Raw genomic sequence first — 27,747 nt, 5'->3', positions numbered from 1 at the left:
GTCAAAATTATCAATTAGAAAGTCAACCACACCAGAAAAACAAGTTTTTTGGACATTCAAAAACACTTTTGAGTTCTCTAATGCCGCTGAAAGTTTGAAATTACAAAGTTTTTGAGGAATTTGTTCAAGCTACAAATTGAAAACTGACATTTCAATTGTGCATAAAACATGAACCAAACATTTTTTGACATTTTCTGACCATATTTGAACTCGCTGTACCTTCAAGAATAATCTGTTGAATTTTGGTTTCAGTATCTTGCATATTTTGAGAGAAAATTGCATTCATATCAAGATCAATCAAGATTTTTTGTTTCATATACGAAATCAGAAATCTAAGGGTTTTCTTTTTATGGTTGAGATTTTAAAAAAAACTATGAAACTAAAGATCTAGAAAAATTCAAAATTATCAAATAAAAAGTCAACCACACCAGAAAGATAAGTTTTTGAGACATTTAAAAACACTTTTGCGTTCTCTAATGCCGCTGAAAGTTTGAAATTACAAAGTTTTTGAGGAATTTTTTCAAGCTACAAATTGAAAACTAACCTTTCAATTGTGAATAAAACATGAACCAAATATTTTTTTGACATTTGCTGACCATATGTGAACTCGCCGTACCTTCAAGAATAATCTGTTGAATTTTTGTTTCAGTATCTTGCATATTTTGAGAGAAAATTGCATTCATACAAAGATAAATCAAGATTTTTTGTTTCATATACAAATTCAAAAATCTGAGGGTTTTCTTTGTACGGTTGAGATTTTACAAAAAACTATGAAACTAAGGATCTAGAAAAAGTTACAATTATCAATTAGAAAGTCAACCACACCAGAAAAATAAGTTTTTGGGACATTTAAAAACACCTTTGAGTTCTCTAATGCCGCTGAAAGTTTGACATTACAAAGTATTTGAGGAATTTTTTCAAGCTACAAATTAAAAACTAACATTTCAATTGTTAATAAAGCATGAAACAAATATTTTGTTGACAATTGCTGACCATATTTGAACTCGCCGTACCTTCAAGAATAACCTTTTGAATTTTTTTTTCAGTATCTTGCATATTTTGAGAGAAAATTGCATTCAAACAAAGATAAATCAAGATTTTTTGTTTCATATACAAAATCAGAAATCTAAGGGTTTTCTTTGTACGGTTGAGATTTTACAAAAAACTATGAAACTAAGGATCTAGAAAAAGTTAAAATTATCAACTAAAAAGTCAACCACACCAGAAAAAAAAGTTTTTGGGACATTTAAAAACACTTTTGAGTTCTCTAATGCCGCTGAAAGTTTGACATTACAAAGTTTTTGAGGAATTTTTTCAAGCTACAATTTAAAAACTAACATTTCAATTGTTAATAAAGCATGAAACAAATATTTTGTTGACAATTGCTGACCATATTTGAACTCGCCGTACCTTCAAGAATAATCTGTTGAATTTTTGTTTCAGTATCTTGCATATTTTGAGAGAAAATTGCATTCATACAAAGATAAATCAAGATTTTTTGTTTCATATACAAAATCAAAAATCTAAGGGTTTTCTTTGTACGGTTGAGATTTTACAAAAAAATATGAAACTATGGATCTAGAAAAAGTTTAAATTATCAATTAGAAAGTCAACCACACCAGAAAAATAAGTTTTTGGGACATTTAAAAACACTTTTGAGTTCTCTAATGCAGCTGAAAGTTTGACATTACAAAGTTTTTGAGGAATTTTTCCAAGCTACAAATTAAAAACTAACATTTCAATTGTTAAAAAAGCATGAAACAAATATTTTGTTGACAATTGCTGACCATATTTGAACTCGCCGTACCTTCAAGAATAATCTGTTGAATTTTCGTTTCAGTTTCTCGCATAGTTTCAGAGAAAAGTACATTCATACAAAGATAAATCAATATTTTTTGTTTCATATACAAAATTAGAAATCTAAGGGTTTACTTTGTACGGTTGAGATTTTACAAAAAACTATGAAACTAAGGATCTAGAAAAAGTCAAAATTATCAATTAGAAAGTCAACCACACCAGAAAAACAAGTTTTTTGGACATTTAAAAACACTTTTGAGTTCTCTAATGCCGCTGAAAGTTTGACATTACAATTTTTTTGAGGAATTTTTTCATGCTACAAATTGAAAACTAACATTTCAATTGTTAATAAAACATAAACCAAATATTTTGGTTGACAATTGCTGACCATATTTGAATTTGCCGTATCTTCAAGAATAATCTGTTGAATTTTCGTTTCAGTATCTCGCATAGTTTCAGAGAAAAGTGCATTCATACAAATATAAATCAAGATTTTTTGTTTCATATACAAAATCAGAGATATAAGGGTTTTCGTTGTACGGTTGAGATTTTGCAAAAAACTATGAAACTAAGGTTCTAGAAAAAGTCAAAATTATCAATTAGAAAGTCAACCACACCAGACAAACAAGTTTTTTGGACATTCAACAACACTTTTGAGTTCTCTAATGCCGCTGAAAGTTTGAAATTACAAAGTTTTTGAGGAATTTTTTCAAACTACAAATTGAAAACTGACATTTCAATTGTGAATAAAACATGAACCAAATATTTTTTTGACATTTGCTGACCATATTTGAACTTGCTGTACCTTCAAGAATAGTCTGTTGAATTTTCGTTTCAGTATCTCGCATAGTTTCAGAGAGAATTGCATTCATACAAAGATGAATCAAGATTTTTTGTTTCATATACAAAATCAAATTGCTGGAAATTGAAAACTAACATTTCAATTGTGAATAAAACATAAACCAAATATTTTTTTGAAAATTGCTGACCATATTTGAACTCGCCGTACCTTCAAGAATAATCTGTTGAATTTTCGTTTCAGTATCTCGCATAGTTTCAGAGAAAAGTACATTCATACAAAGATAAATCAATATTTTTTGTTTCATATACAAAATTAGAAATCTAAGGGTTTACTTTGTACGGTTGAGATTTTACAAAAAACTATGAAACTAAGGATCTAGAAAAAGTCAAAATTATCAATTAGAAAGTCAACCACACCAGAAAAACAAGTTTTTTGGACATTTAAAAACACTTTTGAGTTCTCTAATGCCGCTGAAAGTTTGACATTACAATTTTTTTGAGGAATTTTTTCATGCTACAAATTGAAAACTAACATTTCAATTGTTAATAAAACATGAACCGAATATTTTGGTTGACAATTGCTGACCATATTTAAATTCGCCGTATCTTCAAGAATAATCTGTTGAATTTTCGTTTCAGTATCTCGCATAGTTTCAGAGAGAATTGCATTCATACAAAGATGAATCAAGATTTTTTGTTTCATATACAAAATCAAATTGCTGGAAATTGAAAACTAACATTTCAATTGTGAATAAAACATAAACCAAATATTTTTTTGAAAATTGCTGACCATATTTGAACTCGCCGTACCTTCAAGAATAATCTGTTGAATTTTCGTTTCAGTATCTCGCATAGTTTCAGAGAAAAGTACATTCATACAAAGATAAATCAATATTTTTTGTTTCATATACAAAATTAGAAATCTAAGGGTTTACTTTGTACGGTTGAGATTTTACAAAAAACTATGAAACTAAGGATCTAGAAAAAGTCAAAATTATCAATTACAAAGTCAACCACACCAGAAAAACAAGTTTTTTGGACATTTAAAAACACTTTTGAGTTCTCTAATGCCGCTGAAAGTTTGACATTACAATTTTTTTGAGGAATTTTTTCATGCTACAAATTGAAAACTAATATTTCAATTGTTAATAAAACATGAACCAAATATTTTGGTTGACAATTGCTGACCATATTTGAATTCGCCGTATCTTCAAGAATAATCTGTTGAATTTTCGTTTCAGTATCTCGCATAGTTTCAGAGAGAATTGCATTCATACAAAGATGAATCAAGATTTTTTGTTTCATATACAAAATCAAATTGCTGGAAATTGAAAACTAACATTTCAATTGTAAATAAAACGTGAACCAAATATTTTGTTGACAATTGCTGACCATATTTGAAATTGACGTACCTTCAAGAATAATCTGTTGAATTTTCGTTTCAGTATCTCGCATAGTTTCAGAGAGAATTGCATTCATACAAAGATGAATCAAGATTTTTTGTTTCATATACAAAATTAGAAATCTAGGGGTTTACTTTGTACGGTTGAGATTTTACAAAAAACTATGAAACTAAGGATCTAGAAAAAGTCAAAATTATCAATTACAAAGTCAACCACACCAGAAAAACAAGTTTTTTGGACATTTAAAAACACTTTTGAGTTCTCTAATGCCGCTGAAAGTTTGACATTACAATTTTTTTGAGGAATTTTTTCATGCTACAAATTGAAAACTAATATTTCAATTGTTAATAAAACATGAACCAAATATTTTGGTTGACAATTGCTGACCATATTTGAATTCGCCGTATCTTCAAGAATAATCTGTTGAATTTTCGTTTCAGTATCTCGCATAGTTTCAGAGAGAATTGCATTCATACAAAGATGAATCAAGATTTTTTGTTTCATATACAAAATCAAATTGCTGGAAATTGAAAACTAACATTTCAATTGTGAATAAAACATAAACCAAATATTTTTTTGAAAATTGCTGACCATATTTGAACTCGCCGTACCTTCAAGAATAATCTGTTGAATTTTCGTTTCAGTATCTCGCATAGTTTCAGAGAAAAGTACATTCATACAAAGATAAATCAATATTTTTTGTTTCATATACAAAATTAGAAATCTAAGGGTTTACTTTGTACGGTTGAGATTTTACAAAAAACTATGAAACTAAGGATCTAGAAAAAGTCAAAATTATCAATTAGAAAGTCAACCACACCAGAAAAACAAGTTTTTTGGACATTTAAAAACACTTTTGAGTTCTCTAATGCCGCTGAAAGTTTGACATTACAATTTTTTTGAGGAATTTTTTAGTGTTACAAATTGAAAACTAATATTTCAATTGTTAATAAAACATGAACCAAATATTTTGGTTGACAATTGCTGACCATATTTGAATTCGCCGTATCTTCAAGAATAATCTGTTGAATTTTCGTTTCAGTATCTCGCATAGTTTCAGAGAGAATTGCATTCATACAAAGATGAATCAAGATTTTTTGTTTCATATACAAAATCAATTGCTGGAAATTGAAAACTAACATTTCAATTGTAAATAAAACGTGAACCAAATATTTTGTTGACAATTGCTGACCATATTTGAAATTGACGTACCTTCAAGAATAATCTGTTGAATTTTCGTTTCAGTATCTCGCATAGTTTCAGAGAGAATTGCATTCATACAAAGATGAATCAAGATTTTTTGTTTCATATACAAAATTAGAAATCTAAGGGTTTACTTTGTACGGTTGAGATTTTACAAAAAACTATGAAACTAAGGATCTAGAAAAAGTCAAAATTATCAATTACAAAGTCAACCACACCAGAAAAACAAGTTTTTTGGACATTTAAAAACACTTTTGAGTTCTCTAATGCCGCTGAAAGTTTGACATTACAATTTTTTTGAGGAATTTTTTCATGCTACAAATTGAAAACTAATATTTCAATTGTTAATAAAATATGAACCAAATATTTTGGTTGACAATTGCTGACCATATTTGAATTCGCCGTATCTTCAAGAATAATCTGTTGAATTTTCGTTTCAGTATCTCGCATAGTTTCAGAGAGAATTGCATTCATACAAAGATGAATCAAGATTTTTTGTTTCATATACAAAATCAAATTGCTGGAAATTGAAAACTAACATTTCAATTGTAAATAAAACGTGAACCAAATATTTTGTTGACAATTGCTGACCATATTTGAAATTGACGTACCTTCAAGAATAATCTGTTGAATTTTCGTTTCAGTATCTCGCATAGTTTCAGAGAGAATTGCATTCATACAAAGATGAATCAAGATTTTTTGTTTCATATACAAAATCAAATTGCCGGAAATTGAAAACTAACATTTCAATTGTGAATAAAACATGAACCAAATATTTTTTTGACATTTGCTGACCATATTTGAACTCGCTGTACCTTCAAGAATAATCTGTGGAATTTACGTTTCAGTATCTTGCATAGTTTTAGAGAAAAGTGCATTCGTACAAAGATAAATCGAGATTTTTTGTTTCATATACAAAATCAAAAATCTAAGGGTTTTCTTTGTACGGTTGAGATTTTACAAATAACTATGAATTTAAGCATCTAGAAAAAGTCAAAATTATCAATTAGAAAGTCAACCACACCACAAAAATTAGTTTTTGGGACATTTAAAAACACTTTTGAGTTCTCTAATGACGCTGAAAGTTTGAAATTACAAAGTTTTTGATGAATTTTTTCAATCTGCAAATAGAAAACTAACATTTCAATTGAGAATAAAACATAAACCCAATATTTTTTTGAAAATTGCTGACAATATTTGAACTTGCCGTACCTTCAAGAATAATCTGTTGAATTTTTGTTTCAGTATCTCGCATAGTTTCAGAGAAAAGTGCATTCTTACAAATATAAATCGAGATTTTTTGTATCATATACAAAATCAAAAATCTAAGGGTTTTCTTTGTACGGTTGAGATTTTACAAAAAAACTATGAAACTAAGCATCTAGAAAAAGTCAACATTATCAATTAGAAAGTCAACCAGACCAGAAAAATAAGTTTTTGGGACATTTAAAAACACTTTTGAGTTCTCTAATGCCGCTGAAAGTTTGACAATACAAAGTTTTTGAGGAATTTTTTCAAGCTACAAATTGAAAACTAACATTTCAAGTGTTAATAAAACATGAACCAAATATTTGTTGACAATTGCTGACCATATTTGGATTCGCCGTACCTTCAAGAATAATCTGTAAAATTTTCGTATCAGTATCTTGCACAGTTTCAGAGAAAAGTGCATTCATACAAAGATAAATCAAGATTTTTTGTTTCATATACAAAATCAAAAATCTAAGGGTTTACTTTGTACAGTTGAGATTTTACAAAAAACTATGAAACTAAGGATCTAGAAAAAGTCAAAATTATCAATTAGAAAGTCGACCACACCAGAAAAAAGGGGGTTTTTGAAACATTTAAAAACACTTTTGAGTTCTCTAATGCCGCTAAAAGTTTGAAATTACAAAGTTTTTGAGGAATTTTTTCAAGCTACAAATTGAAAACTAACATTTCAAATGTGAATAAAACATTAACCAAATATTTTGTTGACATTTGCTGACCAGATTTGAATTTGCCGTACCTTCAAGAATAATCTGTTCAATTTTCGTTTCAGTATCTCGCATAGTTTCAGAGAGAATTGCATTCATACAAAGATGAATCAAGATTTTTTGTTTCATATACAAAATCAAATTGCTGCAAATTGAAAACTAACATTTCTATTGTAAATAAAACATGAACCAAATATTTTTTTGACAATTGCTGACCACATTTGCACTTGCCGTACCTTCAAGAATAATCTGTGGAATTTACGTTTCAGTATCTTGCATAGTTTTAGAGAAAAGTGCATTCGTACAAAGATAAATCGAGATTTTTTGTTTCATATACAAAATCAAAAATCTAAGGGTTCTCTTTGTACGGTTGAGATTTTACAAATAACTATGAATTTAAGCATCTAGAAAAAGTCAAAATTATCAATTAGAAAGTCAACCACACCACAAAAATTAGTTTTTGGGACATTTAAAAACACTTTTGAGTTCTCTAATGACGCTGAAAGTTTGAAATTACAAAGTTTTTGAAGAATTTTTTCAATCTGCAAATAGAAAACTAACAATTCAATTGAGAATAAAACATAAACCCAATATTTTTTTGAAAATTGCTGACAATATTTGAACTTGCCGTACCTTCAAGAATAATCTGTTGAATTTTCGTTTCAGTATCTCGCATAGTTTCAGAGAAAAGTGCATTCATACAAATATAAATCGAGATTTTTTGTATCATATACAAAATCAAAAATCTAAGGGTTTCCTTTGTACGGTTGAGATTTTACAAAAAAACTATGAAACTAAGCATCTAGAAAAAGTCAACATTATCAATTAGAAAGTCAACCAGACCAGAAAAATAAGTTTTTGGGACATTTAAAAACACTTTTGAGTTCTCTAATGCCGCTGAAAGTTTGACATTACAAAGTTTTTGAGGAATTTTTTCAAGCTACAAATTGAAAACCAACATTTCAATTGTGAAAAAACAGGAACCAAACATTTTGTTGACAAATGCTGACCATATTTGGATTCGCCGTACCTTCAAGAATAATCTGTTCAATTTTCGTTTCAGTATCTCGCATAGTTTCAGAGAGAATTGCATTCATACAAAGATGAATCAAGATTTTTTGTTTCATATACAAAATCAAATTGCTGAAAATTGAAACCTAACATTTCAATTGTGCATAAAACATGAACCAAACATTTTCTTGACAATTGCTGACCATATTTGAACTCGCCGTACCTTCAAGAATAATCTGTAAAATTTTCGTTTCAGTATCTTGCACAGTTTCAGAGAAAAGTGCATTCATACAAAGATAAATCAAGATTTTTTGTTTCATATACAAAATCAAAAATCTAAGGGTTTTCTTTGTACGGTTGAGATTTTACAAAAAACAATGAAACTAAGGATCTAGAAAAAGTCAAATATATCAATTAGAAAGTCAATCACACCACAAAAATTAGTTTTTGGGACATTTAAAAACACTTTTGAGTTCTCTAATGACGCTGAAAGTTTGAAATTACAAAGTTTTTGAGGAATTTTTTCAATCTGCAAATAGAAAACTAACATTTCAATTGTTAATAAAACATGAACCAAATATTTGTTTGACAATTGCTGACCTTATTTGAACTCGCCGTACCTTTTAGAATAATCTGTTGAACTTTTGTTTTAGTATCTTGCAGAGTTTCAGAGAGAACTGCATTCATACAAAGATGAATCAAGATTTTTTGTTTCATATACAAAATGAAATTGCTGCAAATTGAAAACTAACATTTCAATTGTGAATAAGACATAAACCAAATATTTTTTTGAAAATTGCTGACCATAATTGAACTTGTTGTACCTTTAAAAATAATCAGTTGAATTTTCGTTTCAGTATCTCGCATAGTTTCAGAGAAAAGTGCATTCATACAAATATAAATCAAGATTTTTTGTTTCATATACAAAGTCAGAAATCTAAGGGTTTTCTTTGTACGGTTGAGATTTTACAAAAAACTATGAAACTAAGGATCTAGAAAAAGTCAAAATTATCAATTAGAAAGTCAACCACACCAGAAAAACAAGTTTTTGGGACATTTAAAAATACTTTTGAGTTCTCTAATGCCGCTGAAAGTTTGACATTACAAAGTTTTTGAGGAATTTTTTCAAGCTTCAAACTGAAAACTAACATTTCAATTGTGAAGAAAACATGAACCAAATAATTTTCTGACATTTGTTGACCATATTTGAACTCGCCGTACTTTCAAGAATAATCTGTTGAATTTTCGTTTCAGTATCTCGCATAGTTTCAGAGAGAATTGCATTCATACAAATATAAATCAAGATTTTTTGTTTCATATACAAAATCAAATTGCTGCAAACTGAAAACTAACATTTCTATTGTGAATAAAACATGAACCAAATATTTTTTTGACACTTGCTGACCATATTTGAACTCGCCGTACCTTCAAGAATAATCTGTAAAATTTTCGTTTCAGTATCTTGCACAGTTTCAGAGAAAAGTGCATTCATACAAAGATAAATCGAGATTTTTTGTTTCAAATACAAAATCAAAAATCTAAGGGTTTTCTTTGTACGGTTGAGATTTTACAAATAACTATGAATTTAAGCATCTAGAAAAAGTCAAAATAATCAACTAGAAAGTCAACCACACCACAAAATTTAGTTTTTGGGACATTTAAAAACTTTTTTGAGTTCTCTAATGTCGCTGAAAGTTTGACATTACAAAGTTTTTGAGGAATTTTTTCCAACTACAAATTGAAAACCAACATTTCAATTGTAAATAAAACATGAACCAAATATTTTGTTGGCAATTGCTGACCATGTTTGGATTCGCCGTACCTTCAAGAATAATCTGTTCAATTTTCGTTTCAGTATCTTGCATAGTTTCAGAGAGAATTGCATTCCTACAAAGATGAATCAAGATTTTTTCTTTCATAAACAAAATCAAATTGCTGCAAATTGAAAACTAACATTTCTATTGTGAATAAAACATGAACCAAATATTTTTTTGACAATTGCTGACCACATTTGCACTTGCCGTACCTTCAAGAATAATCTGTGGAATTTACGTTTCAGTATCTTGCATAGTTTTAGAGAAAAGTGCATTCGTACAAAGATAAATCAAGATTTTTTGTTTCATTAACAAAATGAATAATCTGAAGGTTTTCTTTGTACGGTTGAGATTTTACAAAAAAATATCATACTAAGAAACTAGAAAAAGTCAAAATTAGCAATTAGAAAGTCGACCACACCAGAAAAACAAGTTTTTGGGAGATTTAAAAACACTTTTGAGTTCTCTAATGCTGCTGAAAGTTTGAAATTACAAAGTTTTTGAGGAATTTTTTCAAGCTACAAATTGAAAACTAACATTTCAATTGTGCATAAAACATGAACCAAATATTTTGTTGACATTTGCTGACCAAATTTGAACTCGCCGTACTTTCAAGAATAATCTGTGAAATTTTCGTTTCAGTATCTTGCAAAGTTTCAGAGAAAAGTGCATTCATACAAAGATAAATGGAGATTTTTTGTTTCATATACAAAATCAAAAATCTAAGGGTTTTCTTTGTACGGTTGAGATTTTACAAATAACTATGAATTTAAGCATCTAGAAAAAGTCAAAATTATCAATTAGAAAGTCAACCACACCACAAAAATTAGTTTTTGGGACATTTTAAAACACTTTTGAGTTCTCTAATGCCGCTGAAAGTTTGACATTACAAAGTTTTTGAGGAATTTTTTTAAGCTACAAATTGAAAACCAACATTTCAATTGTGAAAAAACAGGAACCAAACATTTTGTTGACAATTGCTGACCATATTTGGATTCGCCGTACCTTCAAGAATAATCTGTTCAATTTTCGTTTCAGTATCTCGCATAGTTTCAGAGAGAATTGCATTCATACAAAGATGAATCAAGATTTTTTGTTTCATATACAAAATCAAATTGCTGAAAATTGAAACCTAACATTTCAATTGTGAATAAAACATTAACCAAATATTTTTTTGACAATTGCTGACCATATTTGCACTTGCCGTACCTTCAAGAATAATCTGTGGAATTTACGTTTCAGTATCTTGCATAGTTTTAGAGAAAAGTGTATTCGTACAAAGATAAATCAAGATTTTTTGTTTCATATACAAAATCAAAAATCTGAGGGTTTTCCTTGTACGGTTGAGATTTTACAAAAAACTATCAAACTAAGAAACTAGAAAAAGTCAAAATTAGCAATTAGAAAGTCGACCACACCAGAAAAACAAATTTTTGGGAGATTTAAAAACACTTGTGAGTTCTCTAATGCTGCTGAAAGTTTGAAATTACAAAGTTTTTGAGGAATTTTTTCAAGCTAAAAAATTGAAAACTAACATTTCAATTGTGCATAAAACATGAACCAAATATTTTGTTGACATTTGCTGACCATATTTGAACTCGCCGTACCTTCAAGAATAATCTGTAAAATTTTCGTTTCAGTATCTTCCACAGTTTCAGAGAAAAGTGCATTCATACAAAGATAAATCAAGATTTTTTGTTTCATATACAAAATCAAAAATCTAAGGGTTTTCTTTGTACGGTTGAGATTTTACAAAAAACAATGAAACTAAGGATCTAGAAAAAGTCAAAATTATCAATTAGAAAGTCAACCACACCACAAAAATTAGTTTTTGGGACATTTTAAAACACTTTTGAGTTCTCTAATGACGCTGAAAGTTTGAAATTACAAAGTTTTTTAGGAATTTTTTCAATCTGCAAATAGAAAACTAACATTTCACTTGTAAATAAAACATGAACCAAATATTTTGTTGGCAATTGCTGACCATGTTTAGATTCGCCGTACCTTCAAGAATAATCTGTTCAATTTTCGTTTCAGTATCTTGCATAGTTTCAGAGAGAATTGCATTCCTACAAAGATGAATCAAGATTTTTTGTTTCATATACAAAATCAAATTGCTGCCAACTGAAAACTAACATTTCTATTGTGAATAAAACATGAACCAAATATTTTTTTGACATTTGCTGACCATATTTGAACTCGCCGTACCTTCAAGAATAACCTGTAAAATTTTCGTTTCAGTATCTTGCACAGTTTCAGAGAAAAGTGCATTCATACAAAGATAAATCAAGATTTTTTGTATCATATACAAAATCAAAAATCTAAGGGTTTTCTTTGTACGGTTGAGATTTTACAAAAAACAATGAAACTAAGGATCTAGAAAAAGTCAAAATTATCAATTAGAAAGTCAACCACACCACAAAAATTAGTTTTTGGGACATTTTAAAACACTTTTGAGTTCTCTAATGACGCTGAAAGTTTGAAATTACAAAGCTTTTGAGGAATTTTTTCAATCTGCAAATAGAAAACTAACATTTCATATGTAAATAAAACATGAACCAAATATTTTGTTGGCAATTGCTGACCATGTTTAGATTCGCCGTACCTTCAAGAATAATCTGTTCATACTTCGTTTCAGTATCTTGCATAGTTTCAGAGAGAATTGCATTCCTACAAAGATGAATCAAGATTTTTTGTTTCATATACAAAATCAAATTGCTGCCAACTGAAAACTAACATTTCTATTGTGAATAAAACATGAACCAAATATTTTTTTGACATTTGCTGACCATATTTGAACTCGCCGTACCTTCAAGAATAACCTGTAAAATTTTCGTTTCAGTATCTTCCACAGTTTCAGAGAAAAGTGCATTCATACAAAGATAAATCAAGATTTTTTGTTTCATATACAAAATCAAAAATCTAAGGGTTTTCTTTGTACGGTTGAGATTTTACAAAAAAACAATGAAACTAAGGATCTAGAAAAAGTCGAAATTATCAATTAGAAAGTCAACCACACCAGAAAAAAAAGTTTTTGGGACATTTAAAAACACTTTTGAGTTCTCTAATGCCGCTGAAAGTTTGACATTACAAAGTTTTTGAGGAATTTTTTCAAGCTACAAATAGAAAACTAACATTTCAATTGTGAATAAAACATGAACCAAATATTTTTTTGACACTTGCTGACCATATTTGAACTCGCCGTACCTTCAAGAATAATCTGTAAAATTTTCGTTTCAGTATCTTGCACAGTTTCAGAGAAAAGTGCATTCATACAAAGATGAATCGAGATTTTTTGTTTCAAATACAAAATCAAAAATCTAAGGGTTTTCTTTGTACGGTTGAGATTTTACAAATAACTATGAATTTAAGCATCTAGAAAAAGTCAAAATAATCAATTAGAAAGTCAACCACACCACAAAATTTAGTTTTTGGGACATTTAAAAACACTTTTGAGTTCTCTAATGCCGCTGAAAGTTTGACATTACAAAGTTTTTGAGGAATTTTTTCCAGCTACAAATTGAAAACCAACATTTCAATTGTAAATAAAACATGAACCAAATATTTTGTTGGCAATTGCTGACCATGTTTGGATTCGCCGTACCTTCAAGAATAATCTGTTCAATTTTCGTTTCAGTATCTTGCATAGTTTCAGAGAGAATTGCATTCCTACAAAGATGAATCAAGATTTTTTGTTTCATATACAAAATCAAATTGCTGCAAATTGAAAACTAACATTTCTATTGTGAATAAAACATGAACCAAATATTTTTTTGACAATTGCTGACCACATTTGCACTTGCCGTACCTTCAAGAATAATCTGTGGAATTTACGTTTCAGTATCTTGCATAGTTTTAGAGAAAAGTGCATTCGTACAAAGATAAATCAAGATTTTTTGTTTCATTAACAAAATAAAAAATCTGAGGGTTTTCTTTGTACGGTTGAGATTTTACAAAAAAATATCATACTAACAAACTAGAAAAAGTCAAAATTAGCAATTAGAAAGTCGACCACACCAGAAAAACAAGTTTTTGTGAGATTTAAAAACACTTTTGAGTTCTCTAATGCTGCTGAAAGTTTGAAATTACAAAGTTTTTGAGGAATTTTTTCAAGCTACAAATTGAAAACTAACATTTCAATTGTGCATAAAACATGAACCAAATATTTTGTTGACATTTGCTGACCAAATTTGAACTCGCTGTACCTTCAAGAATAATCTGTTGAATTTTCGTTTCAGTATCTCGCATAGTTTCAGAGAAAAGTGCATTCATACAAATATAAATCGAGATTTTTTGTATCATATACAAAATCAAAAATCTAAGGGTTTTCTTTGTACGGTTGAGATTTTACAAAAAAACTATGAAACTAAGCATCTAGAAAAAGTCAAAATTATCAATTAGAAAGTCAACCACACCACAAAAATTAGTTTTTGGGACATTTTAAAACACTTTTGAGTTCTCTAATGACGTTGAAAGTTTGAAATTACAAAGCTTTTGAGGAATTTTTTCAATCTGCAAATAGAAAACTAGCATTTCAATTGTAAATAAAACATGAACCAAATATTTTGTTGGCAATTGCTGACCACGTTTAGATTCGCCGTACCTTCAAGAATAATCTGTTCAATTTTCGTTTCAGTATCTTGCATAGTTTCAGAGAGAATTGCATTCCTACAAAGATGAATCAAGATTTTTTGTTTCATATACAAAATCAAATTGCTGCCAACTGAAAACTAACATTTCTATTGTGAATAAAACATGAACCAAATATTTTTTTGACATTTGCTGACCATATTTGAACTCGCCGTACCTTCAAGAATACCCTGTAAAATTTTCGTTTCAGTATCTTCCACAGTTTCAGAGAAAAGTGCATTCATACAAAAATAAATCAAGATTTTTTGTTTCATATACAAAATCAAAAATCTAAGGGTTTTCTTTGTACGGTTGAGATTTTACAAAAAACAATGAAACTAAGGATCTAGAAAAAGTCAAAATTATCAATTAGAAAGTCAACCACACCAGAAAAAAAAGTTTTTGGGACATTTAAAAACACTTTTGAGTTCTCTAATGCCGCTGAAAGTTTGAAATTACAAAGTTTTTGAGGAATTTTTTCAAGCTACAAATTGAAAACTAACATTTCAATTGTAAATAAAACATGAACCAAATATTTTTTTGACACTTGCTGACCATATTTGAACTCGCCGTACCTTCAAGAATAATCTGTAAAATTTTCGTTTCAGTATCTCGCATAGTTTCAGAGAAAAGTGCATTCATACAAATATAAATCGAGATTTTTTGTATCATATACAAAATCAAAAATCTAAGGGTTTTCTTTGTTCGGTTGAGATTTTACAAAAAAACTATGAAACTAAGCATCTAGAAAAAGTCAAAATTATCAATTAGAAAGTCAACCAGACCAGAAAAATAAGTTTTTGGGACATTTAAAAACACTTTTGAGTTCTCTAATGCCGCTGAAAGTTTGACATTACAAAGTTTTTGAGGAATTTTTTCAAGCTACAAATTTAAAACCAACATTTCAATTGTGAAAAAACAGGAACCAAACATTTTGTTGACAATTGCTGACCATATTTGGATTCGTCGTACCTTCAAGAATAATCTGTTCAATTTTCGTTTCAGTATCTCGCATAGTTTCAGAGAGAATTGCATTCATACAAAGATGAATCAAGATTTTTTGTTTCATATACAAAATCAAATTGCTGAAAATTGAAACCTAACATTTCAATTTTGAATAAAACATTAACCAAATATTTTTTTGACAATTGCTGACCATATTTGCACTTGCCGTACCTTCAAGAATAATCTGTGGAATTTACGTTTCAGTATCTTGCATAGTTTTAGAGAAAAGTGCATTCGTACAAAGATAAATCAAGATTTTTTGTTTCATATACAAAATCAAAAATCTGAGGGTTTTCCTTGTACGGTTGAGATTTTACAAAAAACTATCAAACTAAGAAACTAGAAAAAGTCAAAATTAGCAATTAGAAAGTCGACCACACCAGAAAAACAAATTTTTGGGAGATTTAAAAACACTTTTGAGTTCTCTAATGCTGCTGAAAGTTTGAAATTACAAAGTTTTTGAGGAATTTTTTCAAGCTAAAAAATTGAAAACTAACATTTCAATTGTGCATAAAACATGAACCAAATATTTTGTTGACATTTGCTGACCATATTTGAACTCGCCGTACCTTCAAGAATAATCTGTAAAATTTTCGTTTCAGTATCTTGTACAGTTTCAGAGAAAAGTGCATTCATACAAAGATAAATCAAGATTTTTTGTTTCATATACAAAATCAAAAATCTAAGGGTTTTCTTTGTACGGTTGAGATTTTACAAAAAACAATGAAACTAAGGATCTAGAAAAAGTCAAAATTATCAATTAGAAAGTCAACCACACCACAAAATTTAGTTTTTGGGACATTTAAAAACACTTTTGAGTTCTCTAATGCCGCTGAAAGTTTGACATTACAAAGTTTTTGAGGAATTTTTTCCAGCTACAAATTGAAAACCAACATTTCAATTGTAAATAAAACATGAACCAAATATTTTGTTGGCAATTGCTGACCATGTTTAGATTCGCCGTACCTTCAAGAATAACCTGTAAAATTTTCGTTTCAGTATCTTCCACAGTTTCAGAGAAAAGTGCATTCATACAAAGATAAATCAAGATTTTTTGTTTCATATACAAAATCAAAAATCTAAGGGTTTTCTTTGTACGGTTGAGATTTTACAAAAAACAATGAAACTAAGGATCTAGAAAAAGTCAAAATTATCAATTAGAAAGTCAACCACACCAGAAAAAAAAGTTTTTGGGACATTTAAAAACACTTTTGAGTTCTCTAATGCCGCTGAAAGTTTGACATTACAAAGTTTTTGAGGAATTTTTTCAAGCTACAAATAGAAAACTAACATTTCAATTGTGAATAAAACATGAACCAAATATTTTTTTGACACTTGCTGACCATATTTGAACTCGCCGTACCTTCAAGAATAATCTGTTAAATTTTCGTTTCAGTATCTTGCACAGTTTCAGAGAAAAGTGCATTCATACAAAGAAAAATCGAGATTTTTTGTTTCAAATACAAAATCAAAAATCTAAGGGTTTTCTTTGTACGGTTGAGATTTTACAAATAACTATGAATTTAAGCATCTAGAAAAAGTCAAAATAATCAATTAGAAAGTCAACCACACCACAAAATTTAGTTTTTGGGACATTTAAAAACACTTTTGAGTTCTCTAATGCCGCTGAAAGTTTGACATTACAAAGTTTTTGAGGAATTTTTTCCATCTACAAATTGAAAACCAACATTTCAATTGTAAATAAAACATGAACCAAATGTTTTGTTGGCAATTGCTGACCATGTTTGGATTCGCCGTACCTTCAAGAATAATCTGTTCAATTTTCGTTTCAGTATCTTGCATAGTTTCAGAGAGAATTGCATTCCTACAAAGATGAATCAAGATTTTTTGTATCATATACAAAATCAAATTGCTGCAAATTGAAAACTAACATTTCTATTGTGAATAAAACATGAACCAAATATTTTTTTGACAATTGCTGACCACATTTGCACTTGCCGTACCTTCAAGAATAATCTGTGGAATTTATGTTTCAGTATCTTGCATAGTTTTAGAGAAAAGTGCATTCGTACAAAGATAAATCAAGATTTTTTGTTTCATTAACAAAATAAAAAATCTGAGGGTTTTCTTTGTACGGTTGGGATTTTACAAAAAAATATCATACTAAGAAACTAGAAAAAGTCAAAATTAGCAATTAGAAAGTCGACCACACCAGAAAAACAAGTTTTTGGGAGATTTAAAAACACTTTTGAGTTCTCTAATGCTGCTGAAAGTTTGAAATTACAAAGTTTTTGAGGAATTTTTTCAAGCTACAAATTGAAAACTAACATTCCAATTGTTAATAAAACATGAACCAAATATTTTGTTGACAATTGCTGACCAAATTTGAACTCGCTGTACCTTCAAGAATAATCTGTTGAATTTTCGTTTCAGTATCTCGCATAGTTTCAGAGAAAAGTGCATTCATACAAATATCATATAAAACGAAAAGTGCATTCATATAAATCGAGATTTTTTGTATCATATACAAAATCAAAAATCTAAGGGTTTTCTTTGTACGGTTGAGATTTTACAAAAAAACTATGAAACTAAGCATCTAGAAAAAGTCAAAATTATCAATTAGAAAGTCAACCACACCACAAAAATTAGTTTTTGGGACATTTTAAAACACTTTTGAGTTCTCTAATGACGTTGAAAGTTTGAAATTACAAAGCTTTTGAGGAATTTTTTCAATCTGCAAATAGAAAACTAGCATTTCAATTGTAAATAAAACATGAACCAAATATTTTGTTGGCAATTGCTGACCATGTTTAGATTCGCCGTACCTTCAAGAATAATCTGTTCAATTTTCGTTTCAGTATCTTGCATAGTTTCAGAGAGAATTGCATTCCTACAAAGATGAATCAAGATTTTTTGTTTCATATACAAAATCAAATTGCTGCCAACTGAAAACTAACATTTCTATTGTGAATAAAACATGAACCAAATATTTTTTTGACATTTGCTGACCATATTTGAACTCGCCGTACCTTCAAGAATACCCTGTAAAATTTTCGTTTCAGTATCTTCCACAGTTTCAGAGAAAAGTGCATTCATACAAAAATAAATCAAGATTTTTTGTTTCATATACAAAATCAAAAATCTAAGGGTTTTCTTTGTACGGTTGAGATTTTACAAAAAACAATGAAACTAAGGATCTAGAAAAAGTCAAAATTATCAATTAGAAAGTCAACCACACCAGAAAAAAAAGTTTTTGGGACATTTAAAAACACTTTTGAGTTCTCTAATGCCGCTGAAAGTTTGAAATTACAAAGTTTTTGAGGAATTTTTTCAAGCTACAAATTGAAAACTAACATTTCAATTGTAAATAAAACATGAACCAAATATTTTTTTGACACTTGCTGACCATATTTGAACTCGCCGTACCTTCAAGAATAATCTGTAAAATTTTCGTTTCAGTATCTCGCATAGTTTCAGAGAAAAGTGCATTCATACAAATATAAATCGAGATTTTTTGTATCATATACAAAATCAAAAATCTAAGGGTTTTCTTTGTACGGTTGAGATTTTACAAAAAAACTATGAAACTAAGCATCTAGAAAAAGTCAAAATTATCAATTAGAAAGTCAACCAGACCAGAAAAATAAGTTTTTGGGACATTTAAAAACACTTTTGAGTTCTCTAATGCCGCTGAAAGTTTGACATTACAAAGTTTTTGAGGAATTTTTTCAAGCTACAAATTGAAAACCAACATTTCAATTGTGAAAAAACAGGAACCAAACATTTTGTTGACAATTGCTGACCATATTTGGATTCGTCGTACCTTCAAGATTAATCTGTTCAATTTTCGTTTCAGTATCTCGCATAGTTTCAGAGAGAATTGCATTCATACAAAGATGAATCAAGATTTGTTGTTTCATATACAAAATCAAATTGCTGAAAATTGAAACCTAACATTTCAATTTTGAATAAAACATTAACCAAATATTTTTTTGACAATTGCTGACCATATTTGCACTTGCCGTACCTTCAAGAATAATCTGTGGAATTTATGTTTCAGTATCTTGCATAGTTTTAGAGAAAAGTGCATTCGTACAAAGATAAATCAAGATTTTTTGTTTCATATACAAAATCAAAAATCTGAGGGTTTTCTTTGTACGGTTGGGATTTTACAAAAAAATATCATACTAAGAAACTAGAAAAAGTCAAAATTAGCAATTAGAAAGTCGACCACACCAGAAAAACAAGTTTTTGGGAGATTTAAAAACACTTTTGAGTTCTCTAATGCTGCTGAAAGTTTGAAATTACAAAGTTTTTGAGGAATTTTTTCAAGCTACAAATTGAAAACTAACATTCCAATTGTTAATAAAACATGAACCAAATATTTTGTTGACAATTGCTGACCAAATTTGAACTCGCTGTACCTTCAAGAATAATCTGTTGAATTTTCGTTTCAGTATCTCGCATAGTTTCAGAGAAAAGTGCATTCATACAAATATCATATAAAACGAAAAGTGCATTCATATAAATCGAGATTTTTTGTATCATATACAAAATCAAAAATCTAAGGGTTTTCTTTGTACGGTTGAGATTTTACAAAAAAACTATGAAACTAAGCATCTAGAAAAAGTCAAAATTATCAATTAGAAAGTCAACCACACCACAAAAATTAGTTTTTGGGACATTTTAAAACACTTTTGAGTTCTCTAATGACGTTGAAAGTTTGAAATTACAAAGCTTTTGAGGAATTTTTTCAATCTGCAAATAGAAAACTAGCATTTCAATTGTAAATAAAACATGAACCAAATATTTTGTTGGCAATTGCTGACCATGTTTAGATTCGCCGTACCTTCAAGAATAATCTGTTCAATTTTCGTTTCAGTATCTTGCATAGTTTCAGAGAGAATTGCATTCCTACAAAGATGAATCAAGATTTTTTGTTTCATATACAAAATCAAATTGCTGCCAACTGAAAACTAACATTTCTATTGTGAATAAAACATGAACCAAATATTTTTTTGACATTTGCTGACCATATTTGAACTCGCCGTACCTTCAAGAATACCCTGTAAAATTTTCGTTTCAGTATCTTCCACAGTTTCAGAGAAAAGTGCATTCATACAAAAATAAATCAAGATTTTTTGTTTCATATACAAAATCAAAAATCTAAGGGTTTTCTTTGTACGGTTGAGATTTTACAAAAAACAATGAAACTAAGGATCTAGAAAAAGTCAAAATTATCAATTAGAAAGTCAACCACACCAGAAAAAAAAGTTTTTGGGACATTTAAAAACACTTTTGAGTTCTCTAATGCCGCTGAAAGTTTGAAATTACAAAGTTTTTGAGGAATTTTTTCAAGCTACAAATTGAAAACTAACATTTCAATTGTAAATAAAACATGAACCAAATATTTTTTTGACACTTGCTGACCATATTTGAACTCGCCGTACCTTCAAGAATAATCTGTAAAATTTTCGTTTCAGTATCTCGCATAGTTTCAGAGAAAAGTGCATTCATACAAATATAAATCGAGATTTTTTGTATCATATACAAAATCAAAAATCTAAGGGTTTTCTTTGTACGGTTGAGATTTTACAAAAAAACTATGAAACTAAGCATCTAGAAAAAGTCAAAATTATCAATTAGAAAGTCAACCAGACCAGAAAAATAAGTTTTTGGGACATTTAAAAACACTTTTGAGTTCTCTAATGCCGCTGAAAGTTTGACATTACAAAGTTTTTGAGGAATTTTTTCAAGCTACAAATTGAAAACCAACATTTCAATTGTGAAAAAACAGGAACCAAACATTTTGTTGACAATTGCTGACCATATTTGGATTCGTCGTACCTTCAAGATTAATCTGTTCAATTTTCGTTTCAGTATCTCGCATAGTTTCAGAGAGAATTGCATTCATACAAAGATGAATCAAGATTTGTTGTTTCATATACAAAATCAAATTGCTGAAAATTGAAACCTAACATTTCAATTTTGAATAAAACATTAACCAAATATTTTTTTGACAATTGCTGACCATATTTGCACTTGCCGTACCTTCAAGAATAATCTGTGGAATTTACGTTTCAGTATCTTGCATAGTTTTAGAGAAAAGTGCATTCGTACAAAGATAAATCAAGATTTTTTGTTTCATATACAAAATCAAAAATCTGAGGGTTTTCCTTGTACGGTTGAGATTTTACAAAAAACTATCAAACTAAGAAACTAGAAAAAGTCAAAATTAGCAATTAGAAAGTCGACCACACCAGAAAAACAAATTTTTGGGAGATTTAAAAACACTTTTGAGTTCTCTAATGCTGCTGAAAGTTTGAAATTACAAAGTTTTTGAGGAATTTTTTCAAGCTAAAAAATTGAAAACTAACATTTCAATTGTGCCTAAAACATGAACCAAATATTTTGCTGACATTTGCTGACCATATTTGAACTCGCCGTACCTTCAAGAATAATCTGTAAAATTTTCGTTTCAGTATCTTGCACAGTTTCAGAGAAAAGTGCATTCATACGAAGATAAATCAAGATTTTTTGTTTCATATACAAAATCAAAAATCTAAGGGTTTTCTTTGTACGGTTGAGATTTTACAAAAAACAATGAAACTAAGGATCTAGAAAAAGTCAAAATTATCAATTAGAAAGTCAACCACACCACAAAAATTAGTTTTTGGGACATTTTAAAACACTTTTGAGTTCTCTAATGACGCTGAAAGTTTGAAATTACAAAGTTTTTGAGGAATTTTTTCAATCTGCAAATAGAAAACTAACATTTCAATTGTAAATAAAACATGAACCAAATATTTTGTTGGCAATTGCTGACCATGTTTAGATTCGCCGTACCTTCAAGAATAATCTGTTCAATTTTCGTTTCAGTATCTTGCATAGTTTCAGAGAGAATTGCATTCCTACAAAGATGAATCAAGATTTTTTGTTTCATATACAAAATCAAATTGCTGCCAACTGAAAACTAACATTTCTATTGTGAATAAAACATGAACCAAATATTTTTTTGACATTTGCTGACCATATTTGAACTCGCCGTACCTTCAAGAATAACCTGTAAAATTTTCGTTTCAGTATCTTCCACAGTTTCAGAGAAAAGTGCATTCATACAAAGATAAATCAAGATTTTTTGTTTCATATACAAAATCAAAAATCTAAGGGTTTTCTTTGTACGGTTGAGATTTTACAAAAAACAATGAAACTAAGGATCTAGAAAAAGTCAAAATTATCAATTAGAAAGTCAACCACACCAGAAAAAAAAGTTTTTGGGACATTTAAAAACACTTTTGAGTTCTCTAATGCCGCTAAAAGTTTGACATTACAAAGTTTTTGAGGAATTTTTTCAAGCTACAAATTGAAAACTAACATTTCAATTGTTAATAAAACATGAACCAAATATTTTGTTGACAATTGCTGACCATATTTGAACTCGCCGTACCTTCAAGAATAATCTGTTCAATTTTCGTTTCCGTATCTCGCATAGTTTCAGAGAGAATTGCATTCATACAAAAATGAATCAAGATTTTTTGTTTCATATACAAAATCAAATTGTTGCAAATTAAAAACTAACATTTCAATTGTAAATAAAACATGAACCAGATAATTTGTTGAAAATTGCTTAACATATTTGAACTTGCCGTACCTTCAGGAATAATCTGTTGAATTTACGTTTCAGTATCTTGCATAGTTTTAGAGAAAAGTGCATTCGTACAAAGATAAATCAAGATTTTTTGTTTCATATACAAAATCAAAAATCTGAGGGTTTTCCTTGTACGGTTGAGATTTTACAAAAAACTATCAAACTAAGAAACTAGAAAAAGTCAAAATTAGCAATTAGAAAGTCGACCACACCAGAAAAACAAATTTTTGGGAGATTTAAAAACTCTTTTGAGTTCTCTAATGCTGCTGAAAGTTTGAAATTACAAAGTTTTTGAGGAATTTTTTCAAGCTAAAAAATTGAAAACGAACATTTCAATTGTGCATAAAACATGAACCAAATATTTTGTTGACATTTGCTGACCACATTTGAACTCGCCGTACCTTCAAGAATAATCTGTAAAATTTTCGTTTCAGTATCTTGCACAGTTTCAGAGAAAAGTGCATTCATACAAAGATAAATCAAGATTTTTTGTTTCATATACAAAATCAAAAATCTAAGGGTTTTCTTTGTACGGTTGAGATTTTACAAAAAACAATGAAACTAAGGATCTAGAAAAAGTCAAAATTATCAATTAGAAAGTCAACCACACCACAAAAATTAGTTTTTGGGACATTTTAAAACACTTTTGAGTTCTCTAATGACGCTGAAAATTTGAAATTACAAAGTTTTTGAGGAATTTTTTGAAGCTGCAAATTGAAAACTAACATTTCAATTGTGGATAAAACATGAACCAAATAATTGTTTGTCATTTGCTGACCATATTTGAACTCGCCGTACCTTCAAGAATAATCTGTTCAATTTTCGTTTCAGTATCTTGCATAGTTTCAGAGAGAATTGCATTCCTACAAAGATGAATCAAGATTTTTTGTTTCATATACAAAATCAAATTGCTGCCAACTGAAAACTAACATTTCTATTGTGAATAAAACATGAACCAAATATTTTTTTGACATTTGCTGACCATATTTGAACTCGCCGTACCTTCAAGAATAACCTGTAAAATTTTCGTTTCAGTATCTTCCACAGTTTCAGAGAAAAGTGCATTCATACAAAGATAAATCAAGATTTTTTGTTTCATATACAAAATCAAAAATCTAAGGGTTTTCTTTGTACGGTTGAGATTTTACAAAAAACAATGAAACTAAGGATCTAGAAAAAGTCAAAATTATCAATTAGAAAGTCAGCCACACCAGAAAAAAAAGTTTTTGGGACATTTAAAAACACTTTTGAGTTCTCTAATGCCGCTAAAAGTTTGACATTACAAAGTTTTTGAGGAATTTTTTCAAGCTACAAATTGAAAACTAACATTTCAATTGTTAATAAAACATGAACCAAATATTTTGTTGACAATTGCTGACCATATTTGAACTCGCCGTACCTTCAAGAATAATCTGTTCAATTTTCGTTTCCGTATCTCGCATAGTTTCAGAGAGAATTGCATTCATACAAAAATGAATCAAGATTTTTTGTTTCATATACAAAATCAAATTGTTGCAAATTAAAAACTAACATTTCAATTGTAAATAAAACATGAACCAGATAATTTGTTGAAAATTGCTTAACATATTTGAACTTGCCGTACCTTCAGGAATAATCTGTTGAATTTACGTTTTAGTATCTTGCATAGTTTTAGAGAAAAGTGCATTCATACAAAGATAAATCAAGATTTTTTGTTTCATATACAAAATCAAAAATCTAAGGGTTTTCTTTGTACGGTTGAGATTTTACAAAAAACAATGAAACTAAGGATCTAGAAAAAGTCAAAATTATCAATTAGAAAGTCAACCACACCACAAAAATTAGTTTTTGGGACATTTTAAAACACTTTTGAGTTCTCTAATGACGCTGAAAATTTGAAATTACAAAGTTTTTGAGGAATTTTTTCAATCTGCAAATAGAAAACTAACATTTCAATTGTAAATAAAACATGAACCAAATATTTTGTTGGCAATTGCTGACCATGTTTAGATTTGCCGTACCATCAAGAATAATCTGTTCAATTTTCGTTTCAGTATCTTGCATAGTTTCAGAGAGAATTGCATTCATACAAAAATGAATCAAGATTTTTTGTTTCATATACAAAATCAAATTGCTGCAAATTAAAAACTAACATTTCAATTGTAAATAAAACATGAACCAGATAATTTCTTGAAAATTGCTTAACATATTTGAACTCGCCGTACCTTCAGGAATAATCTGTTGAATTTTCGTTTCAGTATCTCGCATAGTTGCAGAGAAAAGTGTATTCATACAAAGAAGAGTCAAGGTTTTTTGTTTCATATACAAAATCAGAAATCTAAGGGTTTTCTTTGTACGGTTGAGATTTTACAAAAAACTATTAAACTAAGGATCTAGAAAAAGTCAAAATTATCAATTAGAAAGTCAACCACACCAGAAAAACAAGTTTTTGGGACATTTAAAAACACTTTTGAGTTTTCTAATGCAGCTGGAAGTTTGACATTACAAAGTTTTTGAGGAATTTTTTCAAGCTACAAATTGAAAACTAACATTCCAATTGTTATTAAAACATGAACCAAATATTTTGTTGACAATTGCTGACCATATTTGAACTCGCCGTACCTTCAAGAATAATATGTTCAATTTTCGTTTCAGTATCTTGCAGAGTTTCAGAGAGAACTGTATTCATACAAAGATGAATCAAGATTTTTTGTTTCATATACAAAATGAAATTGCTGCAAATTGAGAACTAACATTTCAATTGTGAATAAGACATAAACCAAATATTTTTTTGAAAATTGCTGACCATATTTGAACTCGCCGTACCTTCAAGAATAATCAGTTGAATTTTCGTTTCAGTATCTCGCATAGTTTCAGAGAAAAGCGCATTCATACAAATATAAATCAAGATTTTTTGTTTCATATACAAAATTAGAAATCTAAGGGTTTTCTTTGTACGGTTGAGATTTTACAAAAAACTATGAAACTAACGATCTAGAAAAAGTCACAATTATCAATTAGAAAGTCAACCACACCAGAAAAACAAGTTTTTGGGACATTTAAAAACATTTTTGAGTACTCTAATGCCGCTGAAAGTTTGAAATTACAAAGTTTTTGAGGAATTTTTTCAAGCTACAAACTGAAAACTAACATTTCAATTGTGAATAAAACATGAACCAAATATTTTTCTGACATTTGTTGACCATATTTGAACTTGCCGTGCTTTCAAGAATAATCTGTTGAATTTTCGTTTCAGTATCTCGCATAGTTTCGGAGAGAATTGCATTCATACAAATATAAATCAAGATTTTTTGTTTCATATACAAAATCAAAAATCTAAGGGTTTTCTTTGTACGGTTGAGATTTTACAAAAAACTATGAAACTAAGGATCTAGAAAAAGTCAAAACTATCAATTAGAATTGTAGCTAGACCAGAAAAATATGTTTTTGGGACATTTAAAAACACTTTTGAGTTCTCTAATGCCGCTGAAGGTTTGACATTACAAAGTTTTTGAGGAATTTTTTCAAGCTACAAATTGAAAGCCAACATTTCAATTGTAAATAAAACATGAACCAAATATTTTGTTGACAATTGCTGACCATATTTGGATTCGCCGTATCTTCAAGAATAATCTGTTCAATTTTCGTTTCAGTATCTCGCACAGTTTCAGAGAGAATTGCATTCCTACAAAGATGAATCAAGATTTTTTGTTTCATATACAAAATCAAATTGCTGCAAACTGAAAACAAACATTTCTATTGTGAATAAAACATGAACCAAATATTTTGTTGACAATTGCTGACCATATTTGAACTCGCCGTACCTTCAAGAATAATCTGTTGAATTTTCGTTTCAGTATCTTGCATAGTTTCAGAAAAAATAGCATTGATACAAAGATAAATCGAGATTTTTTGTTTCAAATACAAAATCAAAAATCTAAGGGTTTTCTTTGTACGGTTGAGATTTTACAAATAACTATGAATTTAAGCATCTAGAAAAAGTCAAAATAATCAATTAGAAAGTCAACCACACCACAAAATTTAGTTTTTGGGACATTTAAAAACACTTTTGAGTTCTCTAATGCCGCTGAAAGTTTGACATTACAAAGTTTTTGAGGAATTTTTTCAAGCTACAAATTGAAAACCAACATTTCAATTGAAAATAAAACATAAACCAAATATTTTGTTGGCAATTGCTGACCATATTTGGATTAGCCGTACCTTCAAGAATAATCTGTTCAATTTTCGTTTCAGTATCTTGCATAGTTTCAGAGAGAATTGCATTCCTACAAAGATGAATCAAGATTTTTTGTTTCATATACAAAATCAAATTGCTGCCAACTGAAAACTAACATTTCTATTGTGAATAAAACATGAACCAAATATTTTTTTGACATTTGCTGACCATATTTGAACTCGCCGTACCTTCAAGAATAACCTGTAAAATTTTCGTTTCAGTATCTTCCACAGTTTCAGAGAAAAGTGCATTTATACAAAGATAAATCAAGATTTTTTGTTTC

This window comes from Rhopilema esculentum, chromosome 10, assembly GCF_057945365.1.
Source record: "Rhopilema esculentum isolate cy_ngs chromosome 10, ASM5794536v1, whole genome shotgun sequence".
In the NCBI taxonomy this organism is placed as follows: Eukaryota; Metazoa; Cnidaria; class Scyphozoa; order Rhizostomeae; family Rhizostomatidae; genus Rhopilema; species Rhopilema esculentum.
Note: the sequence above shows the minus strand (reverse complement) of the source record.